This window comes from Rattus norvegicus, chromosome 2, assembly GCF_036323735.1.
Source record: "Rattus norvegicus strain BN/NHsdMcwi chromosome 2, GRCr8, whole genome shotgun sequence".
NCBI classification, from domain to species: Eukaryota; Metazoa; Chordata; class Mammalia; order Rodentia; family Muridae; genus Rattus; species Rattus norvegicus.
In genome coordinates, this window is record NC_086020.1 from 184,632,192 (window position 1) to 184,642,597 (window position 10,406).

At 42.5% G+C, this 10,406-nt stretch overlaps 1 protein-coding gene across 2 annotated transcripts in view; it reads right to left on the reverse strand.

Moving 5' to 3' along the window:
• The window catches only part of Spopfm2l2 (speckle-type BTB/POZ protein family member 2 like 1), a 73,964-nt gene extending 63,579 nt beyond the window's left edge, over positions 1 to 10,385 (reverse strand). Inside the window, exon 1 of one of the 2 annotated variants that reach the window (NM_001100985.2) lies at positions 10,147 to 10,333. The gene's annotated coding sequence lies outside the window, so the exon portion shown is untranslated. Of the gene's footprint in view, positions 1 to 10,146 lie in introns of both variants that reach the window. The other variant, XM_039102776.2, reaches the window with a different exon arrangement.
• Between the last annotated feature and the right edge of the window lie 21 nt (positions 10,386 to 10,406).

Sequence of the window (10,406 nt, forward strand, 5' to 3'; positions counted from 1 at the left end):
TAGTCTATGGGGGGAGGGCGGCAATGGGGGGAGGGTTGGGAGGGGAACACCCATAAGGAAGGGGAGGGGGGAGGGGGATGTTTGCCCGGAAACCGGGAAAGGGAATAACACTCGAAATGTATATAAGAAATACTCAAGTTAATAAAAAAAATAAAAAAATAAAAAAAAAAAAAAGAAAATCTTCTATAAGGCAAAGGACACTGTCAATAGGACAAAAGGGCAACCAACAGATTGGGAAAAGATCTTTACCAACCCTACATTCAATAGAGGGCTGATATTTAGAATATTCAAAGAACTCAAGAAGTTAGACTCCAGAGAACCAAATAACACTATTAAAAAGTGGAGTACAGGGGCTGGGGATTTAGCTCAGTGGTAGAGCGCTTACCTAGGAAGCGCAAGGCCCTGGGTTCGATCCCCAGCTCCGAAAAAAAAAGAACCAAAAAAAAAAAAAAAAGTGGAGTACAGAGCTAAATAAAGAATTCTCAACCAAGGAATCCTTGAATGGCTAAGAAGCACTTAAATAAATGTTCAACATCCTTACTCATCAGGGAAATGCAAATCAAAACAACACTGAGATTCCACCTCATAACATCAAAAATGCAGATGACAGCAGATGTTGGCAAGGATGTGGAGAAAGAGGAACACTCCTCCATTGCTGGTGGGACTGCAAGCTGGTAAAAACACTTTGAAAATCAGTCTGGCAATTCCTGAGAAAATTGGAAATAGTTCTACCTGAGGACCTAGCTACAACACTCCTGGGCATATACCTAAAAGACGCTCCAACATATAACAAGGACGCATGTTCCACTATGTTCATAGCAGCCTTATTTATAATAGCCAGAAGCTGGAAACAGCCTAGATGTCCCTCAACAGAAAAATGGATACAGAAAATGTGGAACATATACACAATGGAGTACTATGCAGCATTAAAAACAATGACTTCGAGCTGGAGAGATGGCTCAGTGGTTAAGAGCACTGACTGCTCTTCCAGAGGTCCTGAGTTTAATTCCCAGCAACCACATGGTGGCTTGCAGCCATCTGTAATGGAACCCGACGCCCTCTTCTGGTGTGTTTAAGGAATGACAGTGTACTTAAATAAAACAAAGAAATAATCTTTAAAAAAAAAATGACTTCATGAAATTCACAGACAAATGGATGGAACTAGAAAATATCATCCTGAATGAGGTAACCCAGACACAAAAGAACACACATGGTATGCACTCACGAATAAGTGGATATTAGCCCAAAAGTCCACAATGCCCATAACACAACCCACAGACCAATGGAGCTTAGGAGGAAGGAAAACCAGGATACGTTAATCCTGCATTGAGTGGGGAGCAGGAATGTGGAAGGAAAAGGTTACCTGGGAGGGAGAGAAGAAGGGAGGAAATAAGGCGGCAGTATCAGGTACTGGAGGGGATGGGAGAAAGGTACAGAGGGTCAAGAAATCCAATAAAAATATGTAGAGGGTGGGAGGAGAAGAACTGGGAATAGCCATGTGAAGATCCCAGACACCAGGAAAATGAGAGGCTCCCAGGACTCAATGGGGATGACTTTAGCCGAAATGCTCAGAGAAGGGGTCCATAGAATCTGTAGAGACCTCCAGCAGATAGGCACGGTCCCCAGTCGAGGGATGGGGACACCCGCCCATCTCAAAGTTTTTAACACAGAAATGTTCCTGTCCAAAGAAAGGGGACAAAAAAATGGAGCAGAGACTGAAGGAAGGGTATCCAGGGACTGCCCCACCTGAGGATCCATCACGTCTGCAGACACCAAACACTGTTGCCATGGTCAAGAGGTGCCAACTGACAGGAATCTACTGTGGCAGTTTGTTGTGATTTGCCCTGGCGTTATCTGTATTTTGATGCTAATTCCACTGCCCCAAGGACAGCTGCCTAGTCGTGTACTAGGGACTCAGCGACTTCACCAGAACCTTCTCCCCATTTGAATTTGTAAAATACAGGTGAGGGGCAGGTACAGGATAGAAGGAGGCCTGTCATTGGATGAGAAGGAAGGATGGGCGGGAGAGAAGTTTGAAGGAAGAGGAGGAAACTGGAATGGAAAGGAGGAAGAGACAGGAGGGGGGGGGCAGCCGTGGCAGGAGAATATGGGTGTGTATTAGGCTTTGTATGTTTAGGTGGGCAATTATACCTTATCAGATGGGTCAAAGGTTATTGTGTTGTGTGTTCTTTCATGTAGCAATTTAAGTGTAAGAAAGTGTGCGGCAGCTGGTCTGGGCCGCCACCGAGTTGGGATGTGTGTTTCTGGCCTGGAAACCTGCCTTGGGAACTAGATAGGTAGAGAGATTGCTTCCAGGCTAAGAGAGAGGCCTTTGGCAGTGTGATATGGGATGGAGCAGAGCAGGTGAGACGCTTTGCTGACTGAGAATTAAGATATCCAGCAAATATCTTGGGACACTGTGGTGCCGGTCCTAGTGGAGATAAAAGACAAGCATACTTTTTTTTTTTTTTTTACAACAACAGTGGTTCCTAAGGAAGTCCGGCCAGCAACTGACCAATGCAGATGTGGATGCTTGGAGCCAACCATCAGGCTGAGCTCAGGGAACCTGGTAGGGGAGCTGGTGGAAGGACTGGAGGAGAGGAGGGGGATTGCACTCCCCTTGGAAGAACAACAGAGGCTGGCCTGACCATCCAGTGCTCCCATAGTCTAGACCAACAGCCAAGGAGTGTACCTGGAAGGATCCATGGCTTCAGATACATATGTAGCAAAGGATGGCCTTGCCTGACAGCAATGGGAGGAGAGGCCCTTGGTCCCAGGAAGGCTTGATGCCCCAGGATAAGGGGATGCTGGAGCAATGGGGAGGGAGTGTGTGTGGGTAGGGGAATACTCTCATACAGGCAAAGGGGAATGGTAAGGGTGGATATGAGATGGGAGGGTTGGAGGAGGGGGTAACTGGGAAGTGGAATATCATTTGAGATGAAAACGAATGAAATGGTTAATGAAAAATAAATAAATAAATAAATAAATAAATAAATAAATAAATATTTCAAAATCCTATGCCAGGGGTCTTGTTAGGGTTTTACTGCTGTGAACAGACACCATGACCAAGGAAACTTCATAAGGACAACATTTAATTGGAGCTGGCTTACAGTTCAGAGGCTCAATTCACTATCATCAAGGCAGGAATATGGCAGCATCTAGGCAGGCATGGTGCAGGAGGAGCTGAGAGTTCTACATTTTCATCTGAAGGCTGCTAGCAGAAGACTGGCTTCCAGGCAGCTTGGATGAGGGTCTTAAAGCCCACACCCACAGTGACACACCTACTCCAAGGCCACACCTTCTCATACAAACCATCACACCAAGCCTAGTCTCTCTCTGTTCTTGCTGCCTAGGAATCAGGATGTTCACCTCTCAACTACTTCTCCGAACCATGACTGTCATACATGCTATTGTGCTTCCCACCACGATAATAAAGGATTTATCCTTTAAAAGAAAGCCCCAATTAAATGCTTTCTTTTATAAGAGTTGCCTTGTATAAGAAAAAGTGTGCTCCTTCATAGCAAGAAAAACAGCGACTAAGATGCTTGCTCAGTATATTTTCTAGTTCCATCCATTTCCCCACAATTTTCATTATTTCATTGTTCTTTACAGATGAATAATACTCCACTAAGTTTGTATATCACATTTTACTATCCATCATTAATATATAAATTGAAGGATATTTGGGTAATTTTCATTTCCTAGAAATTGTGAATAGAGAGAGCAATATTGTACATGATTGAAAAAAGTATCCGTGGAGTAGAATGTCAAGTCCTTTGGGCATACATTTGACAAGGATTGGTTGAACTGGGTACTATGACATATTTTTCTGAAAGAGAGAGAGAGAGAGAGAGAGAGAGAGAGAGAGAGAGAGAGGGAGGGAGGGAGGGAGAGAGAGATCCCTACCTGGCCTCGAACTCACATAGACTGGTATGTCTCTGCCTCTTAGGTCTAGAATTAAAGGTATTCATTACTACACCTGACCAAACCAAGGTTTCTTAAGTGAAAAAACCTGTGAATTTCTGATTGCCAGAATTTTCATGTATTGGCTTCATTGATCCATTAATTAGGTATCCACATAACAACTCTTACAGTGGTCTGTAACTCTAAATTCAACAAAAGCAATGTTCATAATTATGAAGGCAACCATGGTAGTTTGCATAAGAATGACCCACAGGCTCATATGTTTGAGTGCTTGGTCATTAGGGAGATGTGACCTTATCTGAGTAGGTGTGGACTTGCTGCAGGAAGTGTGTCCCTGGAGGTGGGCTTTAGGGTTTCAGATGCTCAAGCCAGGCCCAGCATCACTCTCCCTTCCTACTGCCTGAAGATCCAGATGTAGAACTCTCAGCTACCTCGACAGCACCTTGTCTGTCTGGATGCTGCCACACTTCCCACCATGCTGATAAGGGACTAAACCTCTGAAACTGTGAACATGCCCCAATTAAAAGCTTTCTTTTGTAAGAGTTGCCGTGGTCATGGTGTCTCTTCACAGCAATAGAACACTGACTAAGGCATCAACATTCTGTAATAAAAACAGCTTAGAGGAAATTTTATAAGGATGCATTAAGACACCCATAAAATCCTGCATTTGATGATAGCATGATAATATATAATTTTCCCCAGGTGCTTCAGCTGTAAAATGGAGATGATAATGAACACCTCACATAATTAACCTTATTATTAGTGAAAAGAACTTTAAGCTAGTTATTAAAAGTTGGGACTTAAAACCATGAGACTTAATAAATTACTGAAAGTCTAAAGAGAAAAAATCCCAGGCCCCCTTTCAAATGTTTCCCACTCATTTCTTCATGCTATAATGACTTTTGAGGGTAGGGAGGGAGAAAGGCTTTATAGCAATATGATCATACCAGGAAGGACCAAGTCTAATGACCAAAATCCATCTTCAAAGTGCTTACAGCAGACTCAGCATAATCTAGAAAAGAGGAACTAGGGCAAGGGTGGGGTTTGTGGGGAAGGGGTTCTACATAACAGTACAGGCTCTCTTGGTCTATATGATCTGCCCTATCATTATCTTGGTCGACTCTCTGAGGATCAACCTTGCAGAGTTATGTTGACACCAAGAAGGCTCTGTGCCTAAGGAGTAATTACTTCCCTTTGTTTTTGTTGAGCAATTAGGTGTTTTGTTCCTGGAATCTAAGGTTAACTATTGGGGAAGAAAGACTCTGGAGCAATCAGAACTCAAAAGGAAGACAATAGGGTCTGAAACAAAATAGAGTTAGGTCGGTCAGTACTTGGGTCCTCTTTCAAATCCCCACTGTCAAATCATCATTCTAAGTTTTTATAAACACTTGTGTGTGTGTGTGTGTGTGTGTGTGTGTGTGTGTGTGTGTGTGTGTGTGTGTGTGCTCAAGCACGTATTTATGTCACAGCACACATGTGACAATTAGAGAACAGCCTATAAGAGTGATTCTCTTCCACCGTGTGGATACCAGGTATTGAACTCAGGTGATTAGGCTTGACAACAGGTACTCTTACCCACTAAGCCATCTTACATTCCCCTTGTTCCATTACTGTTGAAATGGAATGGAAGACCTAGTTACAACTCCCCCTTTTTCTTGCCCATTCCTCAGTCTAGAGGGAATTGGAACCCAGTGTCATTGACCTAACTGTCTACTGAGGGGCTGGTACATAGATAATGACCAGGTTTCTGAAGCATGTATATCAAGAGAAACCAGATCCTTATTTCTATAATCCTAGTACTTGGAGAGCTAAGGAAGGAGGACCAACAGTTGAAGAACACCCTTTGGCTATAGAAAGAATTCAAAGTAAACTTAGACCAAATGAGATCCTATCTTGGGTAGGGCCTTCTTTTTCTCCTCTCAGTAACTACTGTCAAGTGCCTAGGTACTACAGATGCAGAACAAAGCCAAGAGACATTTAAAACACACAGACACACAGACACACACACACACACACACAACGGTTTTCTGAAGGAAACAGAAAGCTTACAAATTTAGATTGAATTATAATTATGATAATTACCTAAAAGGAAATTTTGACTACTTTAAGACAACTTAATGAATTGAATTCATTACGATTAATGATTAGCGTCTGTCACATTGCCAACACCTTGACCAGGAAGCCCATTCTGAGGAAGCAGAAGCTACACTGACACCAAAGGAGGGGGAGGAGTTAGCTATGGTAAAAATTGGGGCAAATCCTGGCAAGCAGAGCACAGACAATCTAGAAGACACCAAGACAGAAAGGACTAGATTATAGGATATTCAAGAGCTGAAAAGAAATCTGGAAGGCCAAGGCACACACCAGGGAATGAAATCATCTGCCAGATCACTCCAGAAATAAAATGAGAATACACAATGACTCTAAATACTGAATCAAAATGCCAATAATGCAAATTAATTGTAGTGGCCTGATAATGGGCCGGTAGGTACTTCCTCCACCCGAGCCCCTCTTCAATCATTAAGATTTGCCTTTTGCTGACCAGAGCCTCACTCGGATGCCTTGTCCTGTGCATAACAAATCAAGGGTACACCCTTCCTGAAGGACGTCTGGTTAGAACAGGTCCAAGGGAAGTACAGAAACAAGCAGCAAAGGGGCAGTATCAGTAATTCAGTTTAGCCTCTCACCTGAAAGAATGCCTTGGTTACCACGCAGACAGACAAGACACACGAAACAATGTCAAATTACTTTTTACTAACAAACAAAACTATGTAGTCGATACAACATGATGCCTTAAACATGCTCACAGTGGAATGGCTAGAACAAGCTGACTAACATATGCGTTACCTCAGATACCTATGGCTTTTTGTAGTGATGACACTCTATCAGTGTCTGGCGACCATAAAACATACTTGCATTAATTACAGTTGCCATGATGCTATATAATAGCCCTATTATGCTTTCTTAACTGAAGTTTTGTTTTCTTTAACTCACATCTCCCCAGCCCCCAACGCTCCCCCACTGAATCTGACAACCATCTTACTGTCTGCTTCTATACGTTCTATTGTTTTAGATTACACTTATAAGTAGTAAGGTCACATGAAATTTGTTTATCGGTTCCTACTTCATTTAACATGTGCAAGTTCACGTTGTTACAATAAGATTTTTCTTTTCATAATTCTTTATCACATTTGTTTACTTATTTACCTGCTAGTGTGTGTGTGCACGTTACATTACTGCACACATGTAGCAGAATATGCATAGAGGTCAGACAACAAATGGAAGAAGTCCCTTCTCTTATTTTACCATGTAGATCTTTGGGACTCGGGTCATCAGGAGTGGTGGCAAGTGCCTTTATCTACTTAGCCTTTAGGCCAGATATATTTTTTGACTATTGGGCCTGAAGAGAGTAGGTTGGGAGGCCTTGTGCTACAAGTATTAGTATGATACTAATGATGATATAAAGATGATACACACACACACACACACACACACACACACACACACTCAGTCTCATGTATCTCAGGGTGGCCTCAAATTCAACAGTGGCTGAGAATGACATTGGACTTCTGATCCTCCAGTCTGACTTCGAGACCTGCCATACTACATCAACAGCTTCCATCTGCTTCTCAAATCACTGCCCTGTCTCCATTTTGTTCCCCTAACTTGTTCATTCCCTGTGTTATTTCTATTTCCCAGGTTACCTCAAGTTCCAGAAACCATGAGCCCTGAAGGCTTGCACCCTAGAGTGGGAACTAGAACTAACCCACAAGAGCTAATGATTTCCCAGTTACAATCTGGACCTTGAAAAATGAAACCTAAGACCAGAATCCACCAGACCAGAGCCTAAGATCGCTACAAGTTTCTAGGCTAACTTGCATACCTTCCCCAACCACAATTTGGTTTTTACCCTATACAACCTTGCAGCTCCTAGCCCCTGGAGACAGTTCTCAGAACTGTCCTTCTGACCTTAGGAACTCAAAACTAAACTCCTTAATCCCTTTCCTGTCGTTTAGAATTGTGGACAGTAACCAACTCTAATCCTTCAAATCAGTCACCTCTAGCTCTAGCCTCCAACGAAAGAGAAAACTTCCAGATAAAAATGAGTGTCCTTGAAAGCTAACTGGAGCTGAGGGCACAAGGAGGAGGAGCTACAGTGAGTATTGGAATCTCACTGGAATTATCTTTCTCTCTAGGATAGATTCTGAGAATGATGGAATGGAAAACTCAGGGTCTCTCACATATTCACATCACGCAAGTAGGATAAAACTAGGCAGCCCTTAAGTCTCTGTCTCTATTTACTTTGTAACTAGGGATATCAAGGGGATTGTTGGGACAATTATATTGCACAATTATGTTATATTATCCTGGGCAATAGGTAACATACATCACTTAATTGCAGTGTGCTTGCTGTTTACCTCTGTACAAAACTCAGACATGGAATTCTGCTCTAATGGATTATTTGACAAGTAACTGAGAAAATGTCTTTTACCAATTTTTAAGTTCTAGTTTTTTCAAGACCAATTTATTTATTGATGATGTCTTGACTGCTCCTGTACCTGACTACCTACGGATTAGTAACAATATCCCTGAAGCCCTGAAGATGAAATTGATTATAACTAGGCCAAGCAAGTAATCCCTGTGACAGCTAGAGAGTAACTATACCCTGTTTTCTGATATTTCACTGTTCTGAATTGTTAATGTATTGTTACTTTATTGTATAACAAAACAGAACACCCCAACCTACATAACACACTCAGTAAATGTTTGTATACTTGATAATCAATGTTTTAAACAATATTTACTTGTTTTTATTTTATGTGTGTAAGTGTATTGCCTGAATAAATGTATGTACAGCATGTATGTTCAGTGCCTACAAGGGCCAGAAGTGCCATGGAAAAGGGAGTTAATGGGATGTTGTAAACCACAGTACAGGTGTTGGGAACAAAACTCTGGCCTTCTGCAGGAATAATAAGCCCTCTAAACCACTGAGTTATGTCTCCTAGTCCCCAATGCTCAATCTTTGAAATGAATAAATGAATATGCATAAATGATATGCATAAATGATAAATGAATATAAATAAATACATATTTATTTATATGTATACACGCCACACACGAACCCATGTACACACAAACAAAAAAAAATGTCTTAGGTAAAAGATACTGATAGCAAGAACAGAAGATAAAATGTTCCAGATTAGCAACCTTGAAGGTATATAACTACTCACTGTGAAACAGGGTAGAAAGCAATCACCATTGTTATTTGACTTTATTTATACGGATGTTTTGTCTGTGTACTCCATGCTCACCTGGTGCCCACAGGGAAAAAAAAAAAAAGCATCCGATCCCCTGGAACTGGAATTGCAAACAGCTATGAGCTGCCACGTGGTGCTCAGAATCTAACCAGTGCCTTTAGACTTGTGAACCATCTCTCCAGCTCTATGCAGATTGTTGTTCATTTCTTTGGGGTTTGTTTTGGGTTTCGTTGTTTGGTTGTTTGTTTGAGACTGGGTATCACTATGTAGTCTTGGCTGGCTTGAACACACTATGTAGACCATGCCAGCCTAGAGATCCACCTACCTCTGTCTCCAGAGTGCTGGAATTAAATGCTTATGCCACCACTATCCAAATGTTAGACTATCCCCAACCGGGTAAAATTTTGTTTACATGAAGACTACAGCCTTCCCTTAAGTGGCCAACCCCTTCCATTTGTTGTTCATTTCCTTTGGAATTATTATTTTAAAACTAGCCAATCACGACAGACTCTGAGAAATTGGGGGAGGGGGCAGTCACCACCTGCCCCTGTGTGCTTGCTAACTCTAGTTGGATCTTGGTGCACCCTTCGACAGAAATAATTGCTTTGCTTCTGTGTTCCTTTGTGGAACACTGAGATTATTCTGTTTGTCTAGCAATCCTAACACATAAAGAAGAAATCCGTGAAACAGGCTCCCTTTAGGAAGTTCGGGCTAACTCTATCCAATCCAACTCTATCTAGCCAGTCCAAGAGCAATATCTTTGATAGAGACGGTTCTTGCTAGAATAAAAGTTGGTATACATTTTCAGTATACAGACACACTTGCGCACATGCAAAGAGAAGGGGCAACTAAAGAGTGTACATGTTAAATAGAAGAGACTGACAGAGCTGAAAATGTGCGAGTGACCTACGACCGGAAGATCATGTATCAATACCATCAAACAGCACCCAGTAATTATCCGTGCCTTGTTTGTGCTCCTACCCGGCGGAGATGATGAGTCTTTCTCTGGCTGGAGCGTTAACTGCCTGGGGACAAGGAACTAAATGTATCAGCTGTCTCCCTGCGCCTGTGCGGGAGTTCGAGTTATCGGTAACGGTGGCTGAGAGCCGGACGCAAAGTCTCCCGGAACCAAAAGCGGGCGGCGAAGACTCGGTCCGCCCGGGTTCCGGGAGGCGCCAGCATCCTGGGCGGCGCGCGGCTCCGCCCTACACCCGCCTCCACAGT